General features: G+C 39.3%; 1 long non-coding RNA gene across 2 annotated transcripts in view; it reads right to left on the bottom strand.

Annotated features, from left to right (window-relative positions):
* LOC133105377 (uncharacterized) overlaps positions 1-24,621 on the bottom strand; it is a 589,177-nt gene extending 564,556 nt beyond the window's left edge. The window contains exons 1-2 of one of the 2 annotated variants that reach the window (XR_009703846.1): positions 24,602-24,621; positions 24,250-24,331 (exon numbers count right to left, since the gene is read on the bottom strand). This is a non-coding gene — a long non-coding RNA (uncharacterized LOC133105377). Of the gene's footprint in view, positions 1-24,249; positions 24,377-24,601 lie in introns of those variants that run through there. The other variant, XR_009703845.1, reaches the window with a different exon arrangement.
* Between the last annotated feature and the right edge of the window lie 411 nt (positions 24,622-25,032).

Below are 25,032 nucleotides of genomic sequence, written 5' to 3'. Positions count from 1 at the left end.
AATAAGTTCCTGCCTTCATATTATAGTATTGAGACAGACAATATACCATAAAAATCAATTAATAGTGATAGCTGCTGTGGAGAAAGAGAGTAGAGTGGGGTGAGGTTTCAGTGGGGTGGGCCAGGATGTTCTATCTGAGCTGGTGACCTGGGGGCAGTACAGGTAATAAAGGGAGGAAGCAAGTCCTGTACCTGGCTACCTGTGGGGGATGAAGGCATTCCAGGAAGAGGGAGCAGCAACGATAAAGGCTGTGCCACAGGGGTTCTGAAGAGCTGCAAAGAAACCAGTGGGACGGAGCACTGGGTTTGATGGGCTGTGAGACAAGCAATGAGGCTGGAGAAAGAATCAGGGGCCAAATCATATGGGGCCTTATGGGCCCTGATAGGTCTTTGAATTTATTCTAAGTGTGACAGAAACTCATTGGAAGATGTGCCATTATTTGATCTACCCTTTTGAAACTTCACTGGTTTGCTGGATTGAGAATGCATTGTAAGGGGCCAAGAGTGGAAGCAGGAAAACCAGTTGTGGGTCTAATGCAGGAGGACATCCCAGAGACGATGGTGACTAAGACTAGAAATGGGAAGTCAGGGACTGGAAAGAAGGGTCAACTTTGGGATACACCTTGAAGGTAGAGCCAGCACAGATTGCTGATAGGGCTGGATGTACTGTGTGAAAGACAGAGAGGAGTCGGGGATGAATCAAGAAATTTGGGCTGAGCAACTGAATGATGGTGATGCTAATACTCCCTGAGATGAAGAACGCTGGGGGGAGGAGAGGTTTGCAGAGTTGAGGCTAAATGAAACCAAGTGTTCTGTGTTAAACAGGTTAACGTGGAGATGCCTATTAAATGAGGATAAGCAGTGGGAGCTTGGAAGAGGCAGGTGCTAGAGATAAACACTTGGGGTCATCAGCACGTAAAGGGTATCTAAGCCAGGGGAGTAACGTGTGGTTGCCTCAAGAGTGCGGGTCCAGAGAATGACATGTAGGAAGACTGGGCCCTGGAACACACCGGGATGGCAAGGTGGCAATGAGAAGGAAGAGGAGGATCCAACAAAGAAAGCTCAGGAGACAGAAGTGAGGTAGGAGGGAAACCAGAGATGCGATGTCCAGGAATACTAGCCACGAAAGTGTTCCAAGCGTATCAAATGCTGTTGCGATGGCAAAGATGAGGATTGGAAGTTACAGTAGAGAGACAAGTATAAAAGCCTGACCAGAGTGTGGTCAAGAAAGAGGAAGAGGTAAGTGTGCAGAGAAAACCAGTACCTTAGCAACAGCCTTTTGCCAAATTAGCAAAGTTATCGCCTGGAATTGTGTTTCAGGTTTTTCCTCAGCTCTTAGCTGCTTAGTTTTCAGCCTGGCCTCCAGTCATTTTAGTATTGAACTCCTGAGTTCAGTGTTTGGTGCTGCAGTTCGAGCTTCCTTTTGAGCAGTTTAAGTAAGAAAAAAGAGAAGGCAGAAAGCATGCAGGCACTTCAATTTAGGATTCTTCTATAAACCTATCTTGTTGTTAGCATTATATTATGTTAATTATCTGATGTTAATATTTATGTAGTTATTTTTTCTCTATATTTGCCTGAGAGAAGAAGTTAAAGAACTACAAAGCATTCAAATGACAGAATTTTTTAAAGCCTATGTTGCAATTAACGAGTGTTTAGTTAAATAGAAGTAGGCTTTGAGGACATCAGGTGTCTGAGATCATTTTGAAAGAGTAGCAGGAAAGTGATAGACTTAATGTGATTGCTGCGATTTTTCTTTTATTTTTCCTTTCCTTCTCTTACCACAAAACAAAATGAACCATTACACAGACAGGTGAAAAGTATACTCTCATACCCCAAAGAATTTTCCAGCTGTTTTCCTATTTCTTTTTGAACTTTATCCTTTCCTCAGTGTACCTCTTATTGACTTGAACAAGAATATTATGAATAAGAATTACAAGACAATATTAAAGGAAAAAATACTTGAAACAATGAGCAAAACAGTTTCACTTTAATGTATTTGCATGTATCCAAAATTTTCTCCTATATCAAGATCCAACTGAAATAAACCTCCATTGAGACCTTCCCAATCCCCTCCTCTTGGAATAAATTTCTCTCACCTGTAAATTTTAATAATATTTTATCTGTAAATCTCATGTTTTTCATTCATCCAACAAATACTCATTGAGTGCTTATCATGGGCTGGCACTCCTCTAGGTGCTTCAGATGTATCAGCAAACAAAAAGATCCCTGCCTTATAGAGCTGAGATTCTAGCGAGGAACAGACCACAAACAATAGACATCATAAACAAACCATCACCTAGTGTTTAGAAGGTGATCAATTCTGCGGTAAATGTAAATGAAATGTAAATGTAAAGCATGATGAACAAATGTAAAGCATTTCATGATGATGAAATGTAAAGCAGAGGAACAAGGTGTAGGGGTTCCAATTTTTAATACAGGGATTAAAGTAGGGCTTACTAAGAAGGTGAAATCTTAGCAAAAACCAGAGGATTTGAAGGAGGGGAGGGAGTCAGCAACGTGGATATATGGGGAAGAGCATTCCAGGCAGCAGGAGAAGCCAGTGGAAAGCGCTAGAAGAAATACACCTGGCGTTTTTAAAGAAAGCAAAGAGACCAGAGTGGCTTGAGGGATGTGAGGGAGGGAAAGAACAGTAGGAGATGGGGCAGAGGCTCATGGGGTGAGGGTTTGAAGGGCAGATTATGGCAGTGAAATGGAAGCTATTACAGAGTTCTGAACTGAGGAGTGCCATGACCTGACATTGAATTCAAAAGGACCCTCTCGCTGCTGTGTTGAGGATATCTGGGCTGGATTGGGGATGGGGGCGAAATACGAGTAGCAAAAGCAATTAGCAGACCCCACAGTTATCGAACAAGAAATGATAATGACTCATACTCAGTGAGGACAGTGGAGCTGATAAGAAGTGGTTGGAGTCTTTTAGCATTGCTTTTTTAAACTTTTGTCATATATATGTGCATATCTCATCACCACTTCTAAACTCTACACTCCTTGAAACCAGGATTTGGGTTCATGCTTACATTTCCAACAAGGGGCGCTCAGTCATATGTTTAATGGCTAAACGAATGAAAGGTCACTAGACAAAGAATCTAACTTATCCATCTCTATGGCACACCCTGAATTTCAAGGCATATTTATGAATGGACAATAGCACCACCAAGAGCATCAATTTTGAATAAGAAAAGCAGAAAAAAAGTCTGCACACTGCGTAACTGATGGCAAATAATATAAAGGGAAAGATGTGTTCATACATGTGAGTTTTACTTAATTGCTTACAAGTTTCTAGAAGTAATCTACTGCTACTGCATTTTCTCTGCTTTCTCCTTAAGGTAAAATAGTAGCCAAGGGAGAAAGAAATTTCTAGAGAATACAGGTTCACAGTAGGTTTTGTCTTAGAAATATTTATCATTACAAGAGCCAGTCAAATGACATTCCATGATGCTAACCCTTAGTGTAGTGAACACTGCAGGGAAGAAATCTATCTCTGTCTTCAAATTCCATTATACATAATAATAAAAAAGAAAACAACAAATACATGTAAAATAAATAACTTCTCCAATACATACATATGTGGCATTACAATAGCCAACCAATGCAATCATTTGGCATTAAATCAAATTTCTGAAACTTCAGTGTAGCAAGAGGGAAATTCCTTCAGACAAAAGGATGCACAATGATGTCCATTCATAGTTACAGAATATAGCTAAAGAACTTTTCTTTTTAAATAAAGTGATCCAGGTTTGAAAAACGCAACATCTAATTTGGGTATAGAGTTCAAGAAAAGCTGCTACAGATAATGTGGAAGTAATTTACTACATGTACATATGAAAAACTGGGAAGGGGGCAGATTTCCATCTCTCCCTTAAAATATGCCATCAGAGTGTGGGTTCTAGGCTGCTACAATTCCTAACTGAGTCTGTAATCTGGAGGACTTCATCTCTCTCTAAAATATGTCCCCTAATTCCACTTTCTTTAGGAACCATGGAGAAGATTAACTTCAAATTATGATAAATCTAGTTGAAAAATATCATCCTGAATTAAGGTTAATGCTTTGAGACAGTGGTTCTTCCATATAATTATTTCACAAATATTTATTGAGCCCAATATTTCCTGGCAAAATATACAGTCACTACCTTTGAGAAGTTCAAAGGAGGAAGAGAAACAAACAGGCAGTGAAACAGTTTGACAGTGCTCTGATAATGCAAGGCCCAAGGTGCTGCGGGCACCAGGGTGGGGACACCCTGACAAAAACAGGGGAGCTAGGGAACCTTCACCATCGTGTTTTGAAGGATAAGCAAAGCTGGCCAGAGAAAGCAAAGGGAAGGCGAATTTTCAGTAGAGGGCAGGCATAATCCTGAGCTGATATTTTAGAACAATTGCCTCAACAACAGTGCCAAAGATAGACTGACAGAGGCGGGCAGGAGGTGGGAGGATCATTTCAGAGCCTTAAAGGAAAAAAGTTAGGAAATAATGAGGGTCTGATTATAGAAAATGACGGTGGGCATGGAAAGAAGGAGCAAGTTCAAAATATATTTAGGAAATAGGCCGTAAAAGTTGTGGTACTGATGGACTAGGGAGAATGAAGGAAAGTGAGGGGCTTAGGACAACTGTCAGCTCTCTAGGTGAGAGGCTGGGTGGATGGAGGGCTGTGCTCCAAAGTAAGGAATGCAGGAGTAAAAGCAAATAACAGCAGAGAGAATTCTTTTGAAAAATCAAAATAAAAGATCTGGCATGATACATATTTGAGATTATGACTGAATTTATAAATATAAATCTGTGGTCTGAAGATATTCTACCCACTGAGCTTATCCAAAGTCATGAATAGTACAGAGATCACTGAGGAATACTTACACAAATTTCCTTCCTTTTCTCTGGTCTCCAGATGCAAAGTATTGATAAGATAGAAACTAGTAGACAGTATAGATTTTAAATACTTGTGTCTGGTGAATATTTACCAATTTTGGACCTTCTATTCTGCAGTCAGAAGCATGGCTTCTTTTTATTTTAAATTTTTATTGGAGTATAGTTGATTTACAATGTTGTGTTAGTTTCAGGTGTACAGCAAAGTGAATCAGTTATACATACACATATATCCACTTTTTTTTTTTTTTTTTTTTTTTTAAGATTCTTTTCCCATATAGGCCATTACAGAGTATTGAGTAGGGTTCCCTGTGTTATACAGCAGGTTCTTATTTGTTATCTATTTTATATATAGCAGTATGTATATGTCAGTCCCAATCTCCCAATTTATCCCTCCACCGCCATCCCCTGGTAACCGTAAGTTTGTTTTCTACATCCATGACTCTACTTCTGTTTTGCAAATAAGTTCATTTGTACCCTTTTTTTTTAAGATTCTACATATAAGCGATATCATATGATATTTGTCTTTCTGTGTCTGACTTACTTCACTCAGTATGACAATCTCTAGGCCCATCCATGTTGCTGCAAATGGCATTATATTGTTCTTTTTTATGGCTGAGTAATATTCCACTGTATATATGTACCACATCTTCATTATCCATTCCTCTGTTGATGGACATTTAGGTTGCTTCCATGTCCTGGCTATTGTAAATAGTGCTGCAATGAACATTGGGGTGCATGTATCTTTGCAAATTACATTTTTCTCCGGGTATATGCCCAGGAGTGGGATTGCTGGGTCATATGCTAGTTCTATTTTTAGTTTTCTTAAGGAACTTGCATACTGTTCTCCATAGTGGTTATACCAAGCATGGCTTCTTCTTGAAAACTTTTCTTCTACTCTGTCTCCCACAACGAAATCTTAGCATACCATATTTTAGTGAACATTGATGTATAACGGAAAGCAGAGTAAAACAATAATAATTTTCTAAATATTTGACTTTCCCTACAAGTTAACAGTGGTGACTTTTTCATCTGGGATTCTAATTTCAAATTAACTCACTCATTAAAATTCACTCAATACACTGTGAAATTTCATTATTCAAGGACTTTCTTACTGTAAAAAGAAGATGAAAAATCTCTCTGATTATTTGTCATTTTTGTGTTTGTATTTTCTCTTTTTTTTTTTCTGCTTCCAAATCTGCACTGGAACATCAACAATGTCCATGAAATGAATCCCTTCTGCAAGCAGGACATCCTGAGTTATAAATATGATGTATCACTCTGCACAGCTCCCATTAAATAATTTCTACAGTTTCAATAGTAACAAAACTCTTGAATAATGCACCCTAGTATTGTCTATTTCAAGACCTTTAACACCAGAAACATCAATGAGAAAGCTTTATATCTTTATATTTCTACACTCATAAATAATCGTAGACTACACAAGTATGATCCACCAATAGAAGGCTTCCATTCCAAATCTACAGATTTTATCAACCTATTATAAAATAAGGAAGCCCTGTATGCCCAGCAATAAAAAGCACTGTCTAAATCAATGTTTTCAAATTTCAGGTCGTGACCCATTTATGGATCATGAAATCAATTTGGTGAGTCACAGAATTTTTACAAAATTAAATAGAATTGATGGCGTAGATTATATCAGAATGCATTACATTTTATAAGAGCATGTGTGGTTTTGTGAAAGTTTTGTAAATATGTATGTACTAGATCCTAATGTAAATTATTTCTTACCAAAAGTCGCATTCAAAGAAATGTGAGAGTCACTGTTTAAATACCTTGTCCATGGGTGTTGTTAAGAAATGTCAGGGGTTTGTAGCTCAAATATGAAGTGAAAATAAATTTTATAAAATGGGAAGATTAATTTTTGTACAACACCCCTCGGAAAATCAAGCACTCACTTATTTCAAGCTGTCAAGTATCTTACAGAATAATACCTAACAAATAGGATCAAAGGTTTCTCCCATACTGTGTTTTGTTACTAGGAATGATTGGTCCAACATCACTAAATAACAGATTTTCACTTGCTTGATTTAGCCTTGCTATTTAATAGTAATTATAGACAGAACTCTCATTCAGTTGCATTGATCTTATATTTAACTTTAGAATAAATTCAGAGCTTGAAACATAAAATATACCGTATGAGTCTTTAACCCAGGAGGACCCTTAAAAGATAAGAAAGCAATTATAATCCTCATGAAAAACATACAAATGCATATGTCATCATTATTACAACCTATGCACACACACCCAAACATGTTGTTAGTATGTACAAACTTTAGGATATTCTACTGTGCTTAAAGAGTAAGTAAAGAACAAAAATACAATTCTAATGATTTTGCTTCACTGTAATTTTATGAGAAGTCTAGGAAACATAAAAGTTACATACAATGTTTTATTTATGCCACCAAGAATAAATTTTATCCATGGAGATGGTGAAAAACTTAGCTTAATATCACACGACCCAGTTATTCCTTGCTTGTGATTCCTTAATTTATATTTTTGCAAATAAGTTTTAGATCAGTTGTTATCAATAAAGTATCAGTCATGAGTTTTACCTTGAGATAGTTTAAACTTGAAATAGTCCTCTTGTGAGAGAGCTATAGTAAATACGAAGTTCATATTTTATTTCATTCCTATCATTCCATTCCTTAGGTTCTTTATGGTGTTTTTAAAAATCCATAATATAATTCTATGAGAGTTAACATAATAGACTGTAACAGCTGTTATGGTCTATTGTGTAAATAAGTAATTACAGAATTTACAGACTATCATGTAAATATGTAATTATGGACTTTTTAAAATGTGCATTATTTACTCGATAGTCTATCGTTTACATATGTAATTATGGACTTTAAAACATGTATTATTTACTCAGTCTGTAACAGCTCCTTGGGACAGAGTCATTCTGGCCTATCGGGTAAACATGTAATTACAGAAATTTTTAAAATATGTATTATTTATCTGATAGTGCTGCTTACAGATTATCACATCCATACGCAATCACAGATCTTTAAAAAATGGTTACCATTACTTTGTATAATGCTTCTGCAAGTCAACTCAGAGACTTTCAGTTCATGGATCAGTTGTCCAAAACTATGCAGATTATCCAAAACTATCCATCATATAGAATATTTGCAAAGAATAGTGGTTTTCTGCAAGTCACCTAAGTAAATTTTCAAGTTTCCCCCCAAATGTTAAAGAACTGACCTCAAAAAGAGTAAGTCATTTGATAGAAAGGATGCTTTTATAATAGTCTCTAGCTCAAGGTTCTATATTTCATTTTTCCACAGTTATCTACATTACCATAATTATTTTGAAAAGCCAAAATTTCTTAGTATATTTGGTTTCTTTCAGGTAGGGTCTGGAATGCATTTCACCTATTTTCTTCTTTCATATTCAGTTATGAACATCTTACGATGACGATTTAAACCACTTGCCAATTTCTGTGATGTAAATACTCCCACCAAGACTGATTTCAAGCTACCAGAGGGATATCACTTAACTCAGAGTGCCACTTAACAGCTGAACCATAATTGCTAGTTGTAGTCTATTTCACCACACCACTGCCTCTTAGGCCATTTCAAATTTCATTTATTGACTTGGGTACCTGAATCTTATTTGCCATAAACTCTGAAGGAGTCAGAAACAAAAGCCCAAGTGCTAAGGGCACCTCAGGGATTTAAAACTTAAAATTCAGTGACACACCCTCAATTAAGAGTCAGTTGTGACCTCTGTAGTGACCTCTTCCTTGGTTCAGAAGATGCCTCAACTCCCTCTTAAGTGTGTTGAGCAGTACTCTGAGGTTGAGGGGTGGGGAAGGCATTGTTCAGTGCATGGGACAGAAGACCAGTCTTGAGATGACTCAATACAATTGAGGTACACCTACGAAAATGGTTTGGCAAGAATGTTTTAGAGGTAATTTAAGTATCAGTTGGTGGTTAGGCTGGAGAACTTTAAGATCTCTTCTAATCCTATGATTTTATGTTTTTGTAATTGAATAAATAAATGAGATAAATGTTAAATATATCACATTTCAAGAAGCCATCCATAGTTCCACAGTTGTATAGTAACAGATTTAATTGCCATTTTTGACTGAGTAATAAGTTGTAAGCTCAGCTAGGCAACTCTGGAAGATGGACCTTTAAGCAAAATGCTGTAAAAATGAACTTCAGACACTGCTGATACCAAAACTAAGGACATTAAAGATGTGCCTTTTATTTTAATAACAAACTTAAACATTGTTCTGAGTTGAAATTCAGAAACTGAAATTTTTTAAAACTTCCCTACTTGTTTACTCCAGTTTTTTAAAATCTCTGATTGAATATTCAAAGATAAATCATAAAGGTGCATAGTATAACCAATGGTTATTAATTATTTCAAATACTCCTCATTTCAAATTTAGAGGAGACTACACTGATCCCCTTATAGAGTACAGACAAGGGATCCGCGCACATATACGTGATTAATTCTCTCTACGATAGTGTTAAACACATCATACCATGTGGTCAATATACTAGATTGCTAGGGTGAAAGAGCTTTCAGGGAATTTCCAACCAAAGGGAATGAGAGGGTATATACATTTGTCTAAGATGCTTATAAGATTTTGTTTCATTCACCACTCAAAACACCCTGTGGAAGACAGGACCTTCCATGGACACTAAATTTTAGTTGTGTGGAACTTAATCAAGACCTGACACCATGGGTTGCATACCTTCAGGGAGAGATTGTGTTCCACAATGTTTAAATCCCCATGTAGAGCAAAACACAAAATATACACTACATTAGAGTATCACATGGCCAATGACTGACTAGAGAGCATGTCAGGAAGAGGGCAGGTGCTGCCTGCCAGAGGCTGCAATTTAATATCCTGCTATAAAAGCAATAGGAGGCTCCTGTTCATCTGAAACCTAGAACAGTGAAATAAAAATAATAAAAACAGTGAACAATTCAAAATTGGCATGTTACTCCTACTGGCTGTTTATGTGCCCGGATCTTCTACCATGCCAGAGTTGCAAACTGTGTCCAGTCCTCTGAAACAACTGGGCTCTTCTTATTTGTAAGGTGGAGTTTGGAGTAGTGAGGGATTTACTATATAGGAAATTCTGTTTTCTTTGTCTGAAAGAAATGGGTGTAATATATGTCTCAATGGTTATTTGAGGAACTTGCTTATTCTGGGTTTATTAAAAGGCTGAACTACATAATTTTAAAGACTTCAACAGTTAACAACCTGAGGCATAGAAATGGGAAAGGTAAGTCAGAATTTATAAATGTTCATTTCATCCAGGTGCACCTCACTTTAAACAATAAATGCATCCCAGAAGTGAAGTGAAAATAAAATACTTATAAATCGAATCGTATTTTAAATTAACTAGGGATATGGTTACGTAAAGGAAGCTTCAGCTGGTTCTTTGCTAATGTGGATGGCTGATTTGCAATTTGTCAGTTTCAGATATATGAATTTTCACGTGTTAAGTTTTAAAGCAGAGTGCATATATATATTTATATACGTGTATATACTTGCAACTCTATGTCCTTTCAAATATTCTAAAAGTCATACAGTTAAGATCAAAATACAGTAAAGGCATACAGGAAAATACATGTTTAGCTTGATCCACATGAATTTTCTGGGTTTAAACAAACGTGGAATATTTGCTTGAACAAGGATGTGTTAGAAAATGAAAAACAAAGGTTTTCACGATTGCAGTTAGTTATCTGTGAAGTGGGAGTGCCAAGCAGTAAAACTCCGTGTCCACTTGGCTGCAACAATTAATATGGAGCTATTTTCAAGGTGGGATTATGGGCAATGGAACCTCTAGGGATGGGCTGTTTTGCCCATGCGTTAAATCCTCATTTTTGTGTGAACTTAATGAAAAGATTGCAATATGTTCTGTCAGTGGTTCCTAGAGCATGGAGATGTCTCTTTCTTTTTCCCCTGAGTAAATATAGTGCGATTTGTGCTGCATTTTATGGATGGAAATGTAAAGAAAGTGTGTGCTTTTAACTTTGTTGAAAAGTCCTAAAGATAGACTTAAAATCATGTAGGGAAATGCAGTTGGTCTAAGGATGTAGCATTGACTGGATACACAATCAGTACATTTGGAAACTTTGCTGTGTTTGGGGAAAACCTCTAACTTTGTAAAATATCAAGGAGAAAGACGAGTTTTTCTATAGCATTTTAAATTAAGCAGTAGCTATTTTCAATGGAAGCTTGTTGGTCTGCTCTAAAAAAGTTTTTATTTATTATTCTAACTAATTTGAATTCACAAGTATGATGTGCTCCAGCCAGGATAAAGACTGGCTATGCACAGAAATGTTCAGATGTTGTAATACAGTCAAGTGTATGCTTATCTCATTTTGATAAAAGAGACTGTTTTTAGGATAGCAAACAAATGCACAGTACTAAGTAACAAAAAGCCCAGAGCAGCATGGAAAGGCACAGAAACCAACAGGTCCCTCACATTTACTATACATGCCAGTAGGTATCCAGTCAGCTTTCAGGCTCCCCTAGCAAACCCTCCATACCCTAGGTACATCAGTGAGGAGGGCCTCTTAGAGCTGAACTGATACTCAGATATCTCTTTGAAGCCAAGGGTCACCCAGAGATACCCATGTAGTCAGCTCCTTCCCTCCACCCCTCCTCAATCCAGGGCTGAGATAGAACAAAACTTGTTTTCCTTCAGGGTTGTTGAAGAGCACATCACCTTGGGATTCTTGGGGCTGCAAAATATTCAGGGTCCTAGCAACAACTTAGAGAGGTTCGTCAAAATTAGCACCAGTGACTCAGCTACCTAATCCCTGAATACTGTCCTTACCTAGAACCCAGGCCTCAGAAGTTGTGGAATCTAAACAGGTCTTGATTCAGCAGGCCAAAGTTTGTTTTTAACACCATAAAATTCTTAGGATGAAAGGGGATCTTAGAGATAATTTGGTCAAATCCCTACACTTTAAAGTTATGAAAGCTAAGGCCCAGAAAACTGACATGATTTGGCACAGTTGATTAGTGGCCCAGCCACAGGTAGACCTTCATTCGAAGGGAAAGGAAGTAACATTTATTAAGCTAAGTGTAAGGTAACACACGTTATCTTATTTAATCCTCACAAATCCCTAAGAGGTACTCATCTTTATCATCCCCATTCACAGAGTAAAGCAAGTGAGATTTAGAAGAGTGACTAACTTGCCCCAAATCATATACTTTTAGGGCAATTTGCTGCAGATCCCATTCACCAAATGGCCATTTACCAAATGATGAATTTGAAGAAGGGTCAATTTGCTGAATTTACCAAGAACTTGTTTCTTTAAACTTTTACTTTTACAGCAATTAATATTATCCATAGTCATTAAAGCTTTGAAGATTATTTTTAAAGTTGACTATTTTAATTTTGTTGTCATGGCAACAATTTTCAGGAATTTGAATTCACTTTGTGTTGGTGATTAGTATATGTCAAATTTGAGGTCCTAATCACATGGTCTGTTATAAAATCCCTTCTGGGCATTCCTACTTTTTTTCTACTGCTTATAATAATGGTATTGCCTTTCATCTCGAATCTTCCTACAAACTAGTACCAAGTCAACATAACAAAGAGACAGAAGGCATAACCTTTCTGCATTTTAAAAAATGTCTAGCAAATTGAGTTGCATAGGCTAGTTTAACAGCCCTAAATGATATTTTAAATTTTTAGTTTAATATTTAGTCTTAATTTTACTTTTTTTAAATTTTATTTTGCCCTAGCCATTTAAGCCCAGCAGCTCTGCAGCACATTCATTGGTTCAAATAAGCTGTCATTTCCTGTATGTTTCACATTTTGGACACTTTTTAAATGTTTAAGATATATTTCATGTAATCCATTTGATTTATCCAGTTAGTAAATCTATGAGTCAACAAAATACAAAAGAGCATGGGCCAGATTAAAAATGACAGAAACTCACCTTGTCCTTATGATTTATAAAAGTCCTTGATTTTAAGACAAGCACAACACTGTGACTTGAAATATAGTAATTATAATTCCAAAAGTCAGAGATCAATACTCTGAGGAAACCTGGAGCACACTAAATTTTAGTCAGTGCCTATCAACTAGTTAACATAAAATAGCTGCAGCAAAAATGAAAACTAAAAAGAATTCAAATCAAACTAAACTAAAACTAAAACTTTAAAATATCCCCAGAGTTTCTGCAGTCACTTTATACAACAGGATTTGACATAAACTTTAGGAAAGCTTAATAGAAGGAAAGTATTGATAATCAATGATTTGGCGAATTGGTCATTTCATGAATTGCTCAATAGGGGAAGTGGATTTTGGTGAATTGACTTTCAGAGAGGCTATTTTTGGAGAAATAGCAATTCAAGAAATGAGTTCTTCAGAAAGTTGTTTTTTGGTGAATTGACCTGCTTCTGACCACCAGAGAGTAGGCCATGGAAACCTTTCTGCTGACTTCAAAACTCAAATTCTAGCCTCTTTACATAGTCTTTCTAATTAACTACATAACCACTGGCTAAAGAATGGAAAGGTTTTTGGAGTTCTCAAAAGCCAGAGAAAACAAACGTGGACTGAAAGTTTTAGACCACTGAAGAAGTTTCTTTAAATGTATTAAAATAAGTATACTGAATAAAATCTCATAGTTGAGTTCAATACAAATCTTGTACTATATGTCCCAGTAGAAGAGTGAGACACAGCGATTTTGACTTGCCTAGTGAGAAACAGCTTTCCCTGATACCAAGAACCTTAATTTGAGCAAGACTCAAACATTTATATTCATATCACGTGGATCTGTCTGGCCACAGTTAATTTGAGCATGTCACTTTTTTCCCTGTACAGAAGATCTAAAGCTTTAAGGCAGATTCAGGAAGCCTTTTTTTCTTAAAACACAAACACTTACACAACGCTCTCATTAACTGGAACTTTCACATCTGCACTGAAGTGAAAATAGGACCTAAAGCTCTGTCCTACCTAGTGTATGTCAAATAACACAGCTTAAAGAGGGTATATTTGACAATGGCATTTTATTCAGGCATCAGAGGGAAAGAGTTGGACAAGTCATAAACCTGCATAGCCATGAAATAAAAATAACTGCGGTGATGTTTAAAAGATATTCTAAAATGAAAATTTTAAAAATATTCAATAAAGGCAAAATTTTGCTTGTTACTCGTTTGACTTTACCGCAGTTTGTCACCACCATTGAAAAGGTGTGTCTCTACAGCTTTAAAGGTAAAACCATTCCCAAGTCATCTGGAGCCACAGATGGACTTGGGAGTGTGTTTACCACGATGGAAGAGAAAAATAATTATTTGCTGGCATCTTCAGGTTGGAATAATCTAGCCAGTTCTGCCCACAGAAATATAATGTGAGTCATACATAATTTTAAATTTTCTAGTGGCTACATTTTAAAAGGCGAATTTATTTTAAAAATATATTTTCTTTAACCCCAAATGTATCCAAAATATTAGCATTTCAACATGAAATCGATATAAAATATTATTGAGATATTACAATTTTTTGGTAATAAGTCTTCAAAATCAGTGTGTATTTCACACTCACCACGCAACTCAATTTGGACTAACCACATTTTAAGCACGCAATAGCCACTTGTGACTGGTAGTTACTATATTGGATGGCACAGGTCTCAACCTTATTTGAAAAGGGAAAGGTCTTATTTGAAAAGGGAAGGTCCTTGAAGGTACTGGAATTGGGTGATTCTGTCTGGATTGGACAGACCTGCGATTTACTGTCGACACTGAACATCGGAGATCTTGTAATTGGGCCAAAAAGAGCCCAGTTACAAGATCTCCAAACTCTAGGCTGTTATGGACTCCCCAGGGAACGTGCAATTAATATTTCCAAATTTTAAAATGTTTGGGCTGTTCCCTGGTTTTCTAAGTATTTTCCTTAATATCTAGAGCCAGGTGGATACAAAATACAGGAACCCTCTTCCCTTCCCTGCACCCCACCTCCAGTCACTCTAAGTGTCCTACTACATTTCCCTCCACTGGATTATCAAGAGCAGCCATTCCCAAGTATAGTTTTCTTTCTATTTTGACACACAAGATAGAGGTACCTTGAGCCTTAAAGTGGGCTGCTCCATCTCCTTGTAATGCCATTTGAACAGTGCTGCCTGCACCCCTATACCTCCAACACCTGGCTGACCCCAGATTACTATCTAGAGTCAACTTTGCTTTCATTTGCTCTTAAAACCTCAAGACCACCCCAAAGACCATCCTAGACTACCCCCCAAAACCCAGACCCAAAGTTCTTTCTCCCTGTTCCCACACTGAAGGCTCTTATGCCACAATATTTCCATCATGGCCCTTATCCCGCAGTATTATCACATCTGTTTATTGTCCCTCTCTTGTCGCCAACTAGACGGTGAGCTCCTAGGAAGTATCTCACTTACCTCCGTAGTTACAGTGCCTAGTACAAAGCAGGTACTCACTAAAGGCTCATAAAGATGAAATGTTGAACAGTACATAGAAAGTATAATCAAGGTCATTTATTCAAAGAATAAATTGTTTAATAAAAGTATATGCCTAACACATTTTACATCAAAAAGGAAGCTAAAATTCAACAAATATAGTTATCTTCCAAGTTCCAGGTATTGTGCTAAATGTTGAGGCTATAGAAATATCAATAAATGAAACTCCAGACTCTCAAAGATGCTGGTTAAGCAGTGGCTAAGATGAAGGCTTCTCAGGAACATGAATACCAATCACCTGGGGAAGTTGTTAAAAAAGCAGACTCTGATTCAGGAGGTCAGGGGTATGGCCTGAGGTTCTGCATTTGTAGCAAGCTCTCAGGTGATGCTGCTGGGTCACACTGTAAGTAGGAAAGGACTATGGCCTAGAAGTCAGGAGACCTGAAATTTAGCTCTGACTCCTGCTGTATGGGTATTAGTTATTCCTCTTAATACTGCCAGATCTGCTTGCTCAACTCTTAAATTTCCTGAGAGAGGAGAGCAGATGACTTCTAAACTATCTAACAACTCTGCAGTCCACACTATCCATGCTTTCTCAGCCTGCAGAAGATGATAGGGACTAGAGCAGTGATTCTCAGTTTTGTCTGCTCCTTAGGATCACCTGGTGCTAATTTCAGAACGCTGATGCCCAAAACACAGCCCAAACCTATTACCTTGGAATCTCTGCCCGTGGGGCCCAGGCATCTGTATTTTTCAACTCCCAGGACTGAGAACTACTAAAGAATGTTACTTGCAACATGTGTTGATTATCAACTCAATAGATTGGTGTTAATGAGGTCTGAGATAAGCAAAGGATGGTCCCCTGCCAGACACCTTTATTCTTTTCTGTTGGCAATACTGCGATGCCATTCTTGGTCCAAAGAGCCAGATTAAAGTCATTGTGAAATATGATTTCCAACACTAAAAAGGCAGCACGAAACACGGGCCTTGATGTGTACAACTGTGCACAGAAGAAAAGCTTTGCTGATACCTTAAGGAATCATCAGCCAAGCTTCCCAGCTTTTTGCAATCACCCCCTTGACTCATGAGATCAAACGAAAACAGGGACCTTTTTTTCAATGAAAAATAGAAAAACCAGCATCCATTGGACTAGATATTTTGCCTTGCAAGTGCAGTCATATCCAAAGTTCTTTTTAAATTAGTTTTTAAGTTTGAAAATTTTAAATGAAAAAGTCCAAACAGTTTTTAACTGTACTTCAGTTTTCAAAAAGGAAAAGATTCTTTGTAATTCTCACCCCCATCTCTTTGGGCTAGGTTAAGAAGAGAAGGAAATCATCCAAACTTCTAGTCTATACTTTTACGGTAATTTCGTTTCAAACTTTTCAGTATCTTTAACTTTTTTTTAAATTTGCTTGCTTGAAGTAAGAAAGAATTAAGTTCATTTATCATTCAACTGAAGTAATGAATTGCTTTGTAGCACAGCAGTAGAACGTCACTAAAATACTGATTTTCCCCCCTTTATTAGTTTTCACTTTGGTCAAAATAAGCTACTCAGACTGTTCCAAAAAAAGATTTATGTTTAACAAATATATCAACAAATAGCTAAAGAGTACATACAATAACCCAAATATTCTAGGATTTGAGAGGCAAAAATATACGATGTCCTGTTATCTTTAAGTGCCCATGAACCTGTCTGAGAAGATTAAACTTATATTCTATGAAAAGATAGCTAAAATTATGGGCAAAAATAATAAACGCTAAAATAGTAGCTTTAAAGAGTTCAGAGAAGAGAGATTCCTCACTTCCATCTGGGTTAGGCTTAAATAGAGAGAGGAAGGGTTTCACCTGAACCTTAAAGGATGGGCAGGGATTAGATCATTAGCCCAGAAAAAGAAACTCTATGACCAAGAACATGAAGAAAGGAAAGCATAAGATGTGTCCCCAAATAGTAATGAGGCAAGTACGGAGAGTAATGAGACAAGAGTGTTTGACTTGGGTCAGGCAAAAAGTTTCATATCATCCAGGCTTAGATCCCAAGGATTAAGGACTATGGACAAAGCCAAAACACAGGTAAACTGGGCTAGTTCTCCTGCTCTCCAGGGACAGGGTAAAGTTGATAAACATTAATTGATGTAAGTATAATACTTGACAAAGATAAGTTAATATAGGGCCAAAATGGAAGTACCTGAAGGCTAGACTGAGGATTTTTCACTTAAAATTTTCGTATAGGTAATGGGAAATCGATGAAGGCTTTTGCTTACTTGCTTATCTACGTAACACAATAAAAGGCATGTTTTCAGGAAGACAAACTTTGAAGCCATATATATAGCACAGGCTGGGGTGGAAGAAAACTTGAGGTGGAAAGAACGAACTAGTAGAGTGATTTAGAGAAACTGATCTGAATCGTAGCAATAGAAAGAGGAAAGTGTCAGAGAAATTAAGGAGGAATAATAAAAAGTAGAACTTGGTGATAGATTAAATCTGAGAGGTACCCGCGGAAGCCCCACCCATAAACTCCTCGCACTCACTTCTTCACACTGAAGCCTGCTTGCTGGGAACACCTGTGAACTCTGCTTCAGGTCTTCAGCCTGGATGGGGGAATATACTTGGCCCAAGTGCGGGACAAGCCAGAAGTGCCAGAGACATAATGCCCTTAGAAGCAGCCTGAACCAATAAAGACAGGGGTTTGGAGGATAAAGCTGCTGATTAAGAATAACTCACCCCTCCATTAGAGTGACTCTGAGTTCTACACTATCCCTCAGAATTACCCCAGTGGCATTAAACTTCAATTTCCCAGTGGCAACTTGCTTAATAACACACCATCTCTTGTCTTTTTTTAATCCCTTATCTCCTTTCCCCACTCCCTTATCAGCATTTCTTGGTATCACTCCCATATAAACTTGTGGCACTGGGATCCCTGCCTTGGCATCTGCTTCTAGAGGAATCTAAATTAACAGTTAGAAAGAAGAGTAGAATTAAAAATAAGGCAGAATAATGGCCCCCCCAAAGATGTCCACATCCTGATCCTTGGAATCTGTGAATGCGATACCTTCTATGGCAAAAGGGACTTTGTAAATGCCATTAAGGTTAATTAAAGACTGTGAGACAGGTGTGCCCAATCAAATCACATGGATCCTTAAAAGCAGAGAACTGTGCCCGGGTGTGATTAGAGGGAGATGTGACTGTGGAAGAATGGTCAGGAAGATGCAACATCTCTGGCTTTAAAGATGGAGGAAGGGGGTCATGATCCAAGGGATGTGAGTGGTCTCTAGAAGATGGAAAAGGCAAGGATATGGATTTTCCCCCAGAGTCCTTAGTAAGGAATGCAACCATGCTGACACCTTGATTTTAGCCCAGTGAGACCTCCGTCAGAGTTCTGACCTACAGAACTATAAAGATGATAAATCTGTGTTGTCTTAAGCCATGAAGTTTGTAGTAATTTTTTATAACAGCGATAGAAAACAAATACATTGTCCTTAAGTTACAGACTACAAAAACTTGAGGCAGTCATAAAAAGTGAAATGAAACAGAAGACTGAGTTTTCAGGATATGCTGGTCTAAATGTTCAATATGTTGAGTCCTGTGTGTGTTCTTGATTGCACGATATTCGTAGAGATCCACAGAACCTCTTGTATATAGGCAACATCATTCTTCAGCTAATTATGAGCATGAGAAGCATGTTTGATATTTGTTGTGTTTTATTTTGTTTTAGCCAGGGAGTTGTCACTTAATCAGTTCTGTTAAATCATACGTGATGCCCTCAAGAAGATACAATTTTCAAAATGCATTGGTATAGAGGAAACTATGGCAATAAATAACAAAATGCCATTATCAAACTCACTGTCTCTTTCTGGTGCTCAGTTTCACCTGGGCTATGTTTAGAAGCTTTCATTCGGAAAGGACGGCTCTAGGATAAATGTGTTGTATGAGTATATTCTTTGAATTTAACATTTTCATTGAGTTGTGGCAACACACAAGGGCTTGATACAAGAATTTTGACACATTAATTCAGAGCTAGTTAAAGTAACTTCCAGTGCATTGTTGGAAATATATACTCCTGGACACAGTTTTATTGGAGCCTATGGTTTTTGCTTTCAAACCCTGCACCTTTGGTATATTATGTTCTGAATGTTTCATTATATTCTAATCCTACAGTCTCATTGGGTTACTCCATCTTTCTCAGACCCTGTTTTGTCCCTACCCTGTCCATGCAATCTTTGCAGCCACACTCAATCCTCGACCCTTCCCACATAACATGCACAATCGGGACACAATAGAATATTTAAAACTCTATAACCCACTGGTGAGCTGGATTTGGCAAGAGGGTTGGGTCTGCTGCCCCTGTTCAAAGAGTTCTGGGGAAATATCCACACCTCCACCTAACCTCCTTCACATGGAGCCTACCTATCTTTCTGACTCATCTTCTGCCTGCTTCCTGGCTTGTATGCTGATACTACTGGAGCCCAGCTATAACAAGGCTAGGGCCTCAGCCTCTTAAGGAAGAAGTGTAAGCCTCTTACATCTCAAAATTTTGCTTCCACTAGCTTTCCTAACTGGCTCAGAACTCTTTGATATATGCATCTGAAAGCTGCTGCTTCTTTAAAACCCTGCCTTCCCTTGATGCAGATTCCACGGATCTGGGTTAGCCTTGTTCTAAGGCCTTGGTTGTTTATATTGCTGTTTCCTCTGAGGTGGGCTGGAGACCTTTTCAGCTGCTCCACTTTGTTTTCCACAGCCTCTGACTCATAGCAGCCCCTGCTGACCCCCCAGTCCTGCTCCAAGCACATAGCATACCTCAAAGCCACCTTAATGAAATCAAATTCTTATTCTTTAAAAAAAAAATTATCTGCGGATTGTCACCTAATATAAGGCCAAATGTTTTGCCTTTCTCACAATATACCATTCATAATAAAATAAGTTCTTGCCAAAGAAAATTTTAAAGAACTCATTTTATACGTATGCATTACAAGTTTAAAGCCTGCATTATAGATAGATTCAGTTCAATTTCTTAAGTGGCAGGACAGGACAGTAAATGTTGCTGTTCTCTCTGGTAGGCTGTGTAGTCTGGTGTTGCAGAGAAAGATCTGCTCACAGCACATCCTCTAACTCTGCAGATATGACGCCAGATGCACACACCTCAAAAACAAACAACAACAAAAAACTTCCCCTAAAGACCAAGATAATTGGTAGAAAGGCTGTATGGTTACAAAAGCATTTTGGCAGGGCTTCAGGAAATGAAATAAGGGAGAAAGCAAGTGCACAAGACATTGAATTTCAAGTAAGAATGGGCTCAAACACTTTAAAGCCAAAAATAATCTGTGTACCCTAGAGCTTGGGGACCGTCTGCCTCGGCTGATCACAATTCTGCAGCCATGTGTCACCAAACGACTAAAGAAGATGATTCAAGAGGATTACCTGTTGGTACCGGCTTTTAGTGCTGACAAATGTGGCTAGTTTTGAAGGCAGGTGCCTTGCACAGCTTTTATTTGCTGTGGAGTTTTTAACGTACGTAATGCTGTTTTAATTTTGTTTCTACTAAGATCCTATTATCTTAGACTTGGTCCTGTGAACTGAAGATTTGCCAGTGATAGTGCCTTTCAAGAACATCATTCCAAAACATTCTTCTTTAAAATTATCTACTATAACTTTCTCACCATCTTATTCCTCTTTGCCCTCCAACAATCTTGCCTCTCACCTTAACCCCTCAATCAACACTACCCACCCCGAGGTCATCAATGACCTCCTCTTGGCCAAATTCAGTGGCCTCTCATTCTGGGGACCAATCCTTTGTTTTTGAAACTCGCAGGCCTCCTTGACACCCTTCTTAGCCTCGATTTTAGAGAGATAAAAATGTCCTAATTCCCCTATATTTTTCTGTAGAAGACTTCTTGTGTTTGATTATATTTTTGTTTTTGCTTTCATTTTAATAAATGCTTACCAATTGATCAATTCAAAAACCTCTACTGGAAATTACTGCTCCTTCTGTGACCCAGCTGACAGAACAGACTTAGTTTTGAATGAAGTTCTAGAGGAAGCAAACAATCTATACAACTCCTGATCTATTGCATGATTAGGAGTATAAATTTTGCAAGTGTTTAAAGCAGTTTTCCCAGCATTATTGACATATTGACTAACAAATGGTGAGATGAAAAGAGTAATCACTGATGATACTCATTCCACCAGGAATCCAACTACCTTGGAATGTTCTAGAAATTTCAAGAAGGCCAGGAAAGAAGGAACATGCCAAGGATTTAATAATACCTTTTAAAGATTGATTTCTAACGTATGTTGATCGCAAATGTGTGCCTCGTTGGGGCCTAAGATTCACACTTCCTGGAAGGCAAAGTCTAGGCTTAGGCATTGACTACAAAGAGCTATTTATTCCTAGCCAGCAATTTACGCAAACAATCATTGAAAATCTAAATATCGTTAAACTTGACAGTCATTCAAATGCACACAGAAGAATAAGAGGGCCAGCTACAAATGAAAAGGATGTCAATTTTAAATCCTTAATGCTTATATGTATTTCTCCCTTTGGAGATGGTGTTTCTAATTGAATACTTTTGTATATTGTCAGATAAGATTTTGCATCCCAAAGTCATATACGGTTATAATACTGAGTTTTCTTTTCTCTACAAAAGGGTTTATTTAACTAACCTCTTTAGTTAAAAAAATTTTTAAGGCCATGATGAATATTGATTAACCTTGGGAACCAAAGAGTAAACATAAAAACAATTTCTTATGCTAAGTTCAGGTTTAACAATGTGCTAATAGCCCATAATGAAGATAGCAGCCATCAGTTAATCAACCCATTAAGTTGGGATCAGAAGTGTCAACTCAAGTGCAGTCTACTAATTTACTGACCCTTAATGGGTCAGCAAGATCTATAACCCAAAGACTGATCTTTCTGCTTCTGTTAAAGTCACTTTGGAGGCCAATTCACTTCCTTCCATGATTCTGATCTCTGACCTGGTATGGGCAGGGAGTCAACATAAAATCCATTTATGAGAATGTGCTCAGGCTTACTGAGTAATGGAGTCTCATGCTAACTGGTGAGTTAAGTGTCTGGGTAGAAGCTGTTTGTGGAGGTACCAACTTTTTTTTTTTTATAAAGTCCACACAACCATGAAAACAGACATGTACAATCTTCAGTGGGAGCTTCTGTCTCCAGGAAGTTCTGGGTTCCTGAGTTAGCTAAGGCTTGCCACCCACTCCCATTCCTATCCTGCTCTGTGAGTAAATCTTAGTTTTTGAAACGTCAATGGGTCAAAAAAGAACTCAGTAGTGAGATGGCAAGGTGTAGGGCTACACCTGCCAAATAATAATTATAAAGTAAGTTTTGCTTTATTAAAGATGTAGTGGGCTGGACAGAACATTGCTTTGGTAATTACTAAGCAAAAATAGATATAATTTGGTTGAATCTAATAAGTGAGACTCAATTACCCAGTGTCTGCTACTTTTAAGGGGAAGGGGAGGAAAACAGGAGCATATCTTATTCCAGATGGGCCTTTGAGAGGGTATAATAAAAATTATGAATCAAAAATTCATTCACTTGAATCATATCTGTATAGAAAAGATATAATAATAATTGCCACGATAATACAAGTGTCTTTTTTTTTTTTTTTTTAAATAGCATTTTCTTTCTCAGGTGATAAAGCAGTTCACTGAACTACAAATTACAATGTCCATTAGCAACCTGTTAGCCACCTGATGTCAGGGACTCGAACATATGCAAGAGGTGCCACTGAGCTTGGTTCTGTTGTCCTGGTCCCCAGCCAACCCTGTGGCAAGGCTACTTAAACGCCACCAACTCTAATCCTGCTCTGACATACAGTCCTGGCTGTGATTTTCCCCCAAACAGGACACAGACAGATAAGATATATTAACTGAGGTTCTGGAGGAAAGGGGAAGCAAGAGAAAAAAAACAAACTACTAAATGCACTAAACATTAAAAAAAAAAAAAGTTTCATGGAAGGAAAAATTGAGATTAATTTAAAGGACCTAGGATTTGTTTTTCTCTCTACAAAGGAAATATGTCACTTTCATGCCAACGATGCTTGAAGGATTCCTGCATAGGAAACCATCTTTGCTGGGAAAATAGAGAGCCCCCTCTGTTGTTGGTGACATTGCCCTCTGTTTTTCCCCCTATTTGTTGCCTTTGTTTTCCGCCCCTGTCATTAGCCAGCCTCCTGGTACCACTGTACCAACCTCAGCACAAAGACAGCTAAAAGACCGCTAAAAGCCTCTGTAGGAACGACAGAGTTCCTCCCTATGGAAAAAAGCGAACCCCGGGGCCAAAAAGATGAGGAAAAAGATTCAGCCTTTGGAAAAGCTCTCACAGACGTGGATGGCTTTGGCAAGGTCAGCCTCTGGAGGTGACCTCCGACGCAGGTTCTCAACCTTAGGGCCAGCCTGAGGGACGCAGCGAGGGGAGCAGGAAAGGCGAGGGGAGTGGGAGAGAAAGGTCGTGGGGAAGGCGGCAGGAGAGAGGGAGTGAGTACACGTCGGAGACCGCTGGACCAGAGGCAGGAAGGCTGGGGCCGGGCTCTGAGCGGCCACCCCGCCCTCAACACCGCGCAGCCCGCGGGGTCACGGCCGGGCCCCACCTCCCGGGTTGCGGCGCGCTCCGCCTCGGTCCTCCTCAGCGCGGAGGCGGCGGAGCGAGGCGAGCGCACCCCACCAGGGAGGGCCTGACCCCGGGAGGCCACTGACAGGAGGAGGGGCCCTGCTCTGCACGCGGCGCTGCTGCCCCCACCCCAACTCTTCGCATCCCTTCCCCGCGGCTGCAGCAGCCGCGGCGGCAGCAGCCGAGGACGCGAGCCTCGGCGTCGCCGAAATCTAAGCTGAGCCCAGCTGTGCCGGGGGCCCGAGGAGGGGGCTGGGGCTGCGGGGGAGGGGCGGAGGGCGGGGTGGCGGCGGGGGCGGCGCGCGGGGCGGCGGCGTCACTTACCCGGCCGGGGCGCGGGGGCATTTCGCCGACTCCTCGGGGGCCGCGGCGGCTGCTGGGGGCCGGCGGTTGCTCGGCCCGGGCGCTGCCAAATGTAAACAATCCGCCATGATTTCTTTGTTTAGCTAATTGAACCTGCCGCCGTCGCGAGTCCCGGGCGCTCCCTCGCTCCCTCCTCTCCCCGGCCCCTCTCGCTCGCGCGCGCTTTCATTTATTTATTTGTCTTCCCCCCCGCTCCTTCGTCTTCCCCTCTTTTCTTTGGCCTCAGTAGCTGCTTCTCTTGGAAGTCGAGGCAGTGGGGTGGTTGGTGCAGGGAGTGCGGTGGTGGTTTTTAGAAATACAGGTAAAAACCTACCCAAATCTCAAGCTGAGGTGCACTTGCTGAAAGAGGAGGAGGGCGTTTCCCTCCCTCCCTCGCTCTCGCCTTTCCCGCCACCCCCCGTTTATTAGACTAGCCTCCGTGGAAAGTGCCAGACAAACGGGGTGCAACTTCCAGTCACCTTTTCTTGCCGCCGAACTCTCTAGTACTGGAATTCTCGGGCGGATTTTGGACTCGGCAAAAGCGCCAGGTTCTTCGTTTACTTTGAGAACCTCAAATATGTGATGTCCGGCTGCCTAAGGGCTCACAGAATAGTCTCCGCCACGCCAGGGGAGGAATGAACATAATACAGCGTGCTCGTCGGGGGAGGGTGACCTGTTGGCGTCAATTCAACGCCTTCTTTAAGAAAACACTGGATTTTATACACTCACCCACGCCCGTGCACACACCATCCACACTAGCACCAT

Source organism: Eubalaena glacialis, chromosome 14 (genome assembly GCF_028564815.1).
Source record: "Eubalaena glacialis isolate mEubGla1 chromosome 14, mEubGla1.1.hap2.+ XY, whole genome shotgun sequence".
NCBI classification, from domain to species: Eukaryota; Metazoa; Chordata; class Mammalia; order Artiodactyla; family Balaenidae; genus Eubalaena; species Eubalaena glacialis.
This window is presented reverse-complemented; position numbering and strand designations above follow the sequence as displayed.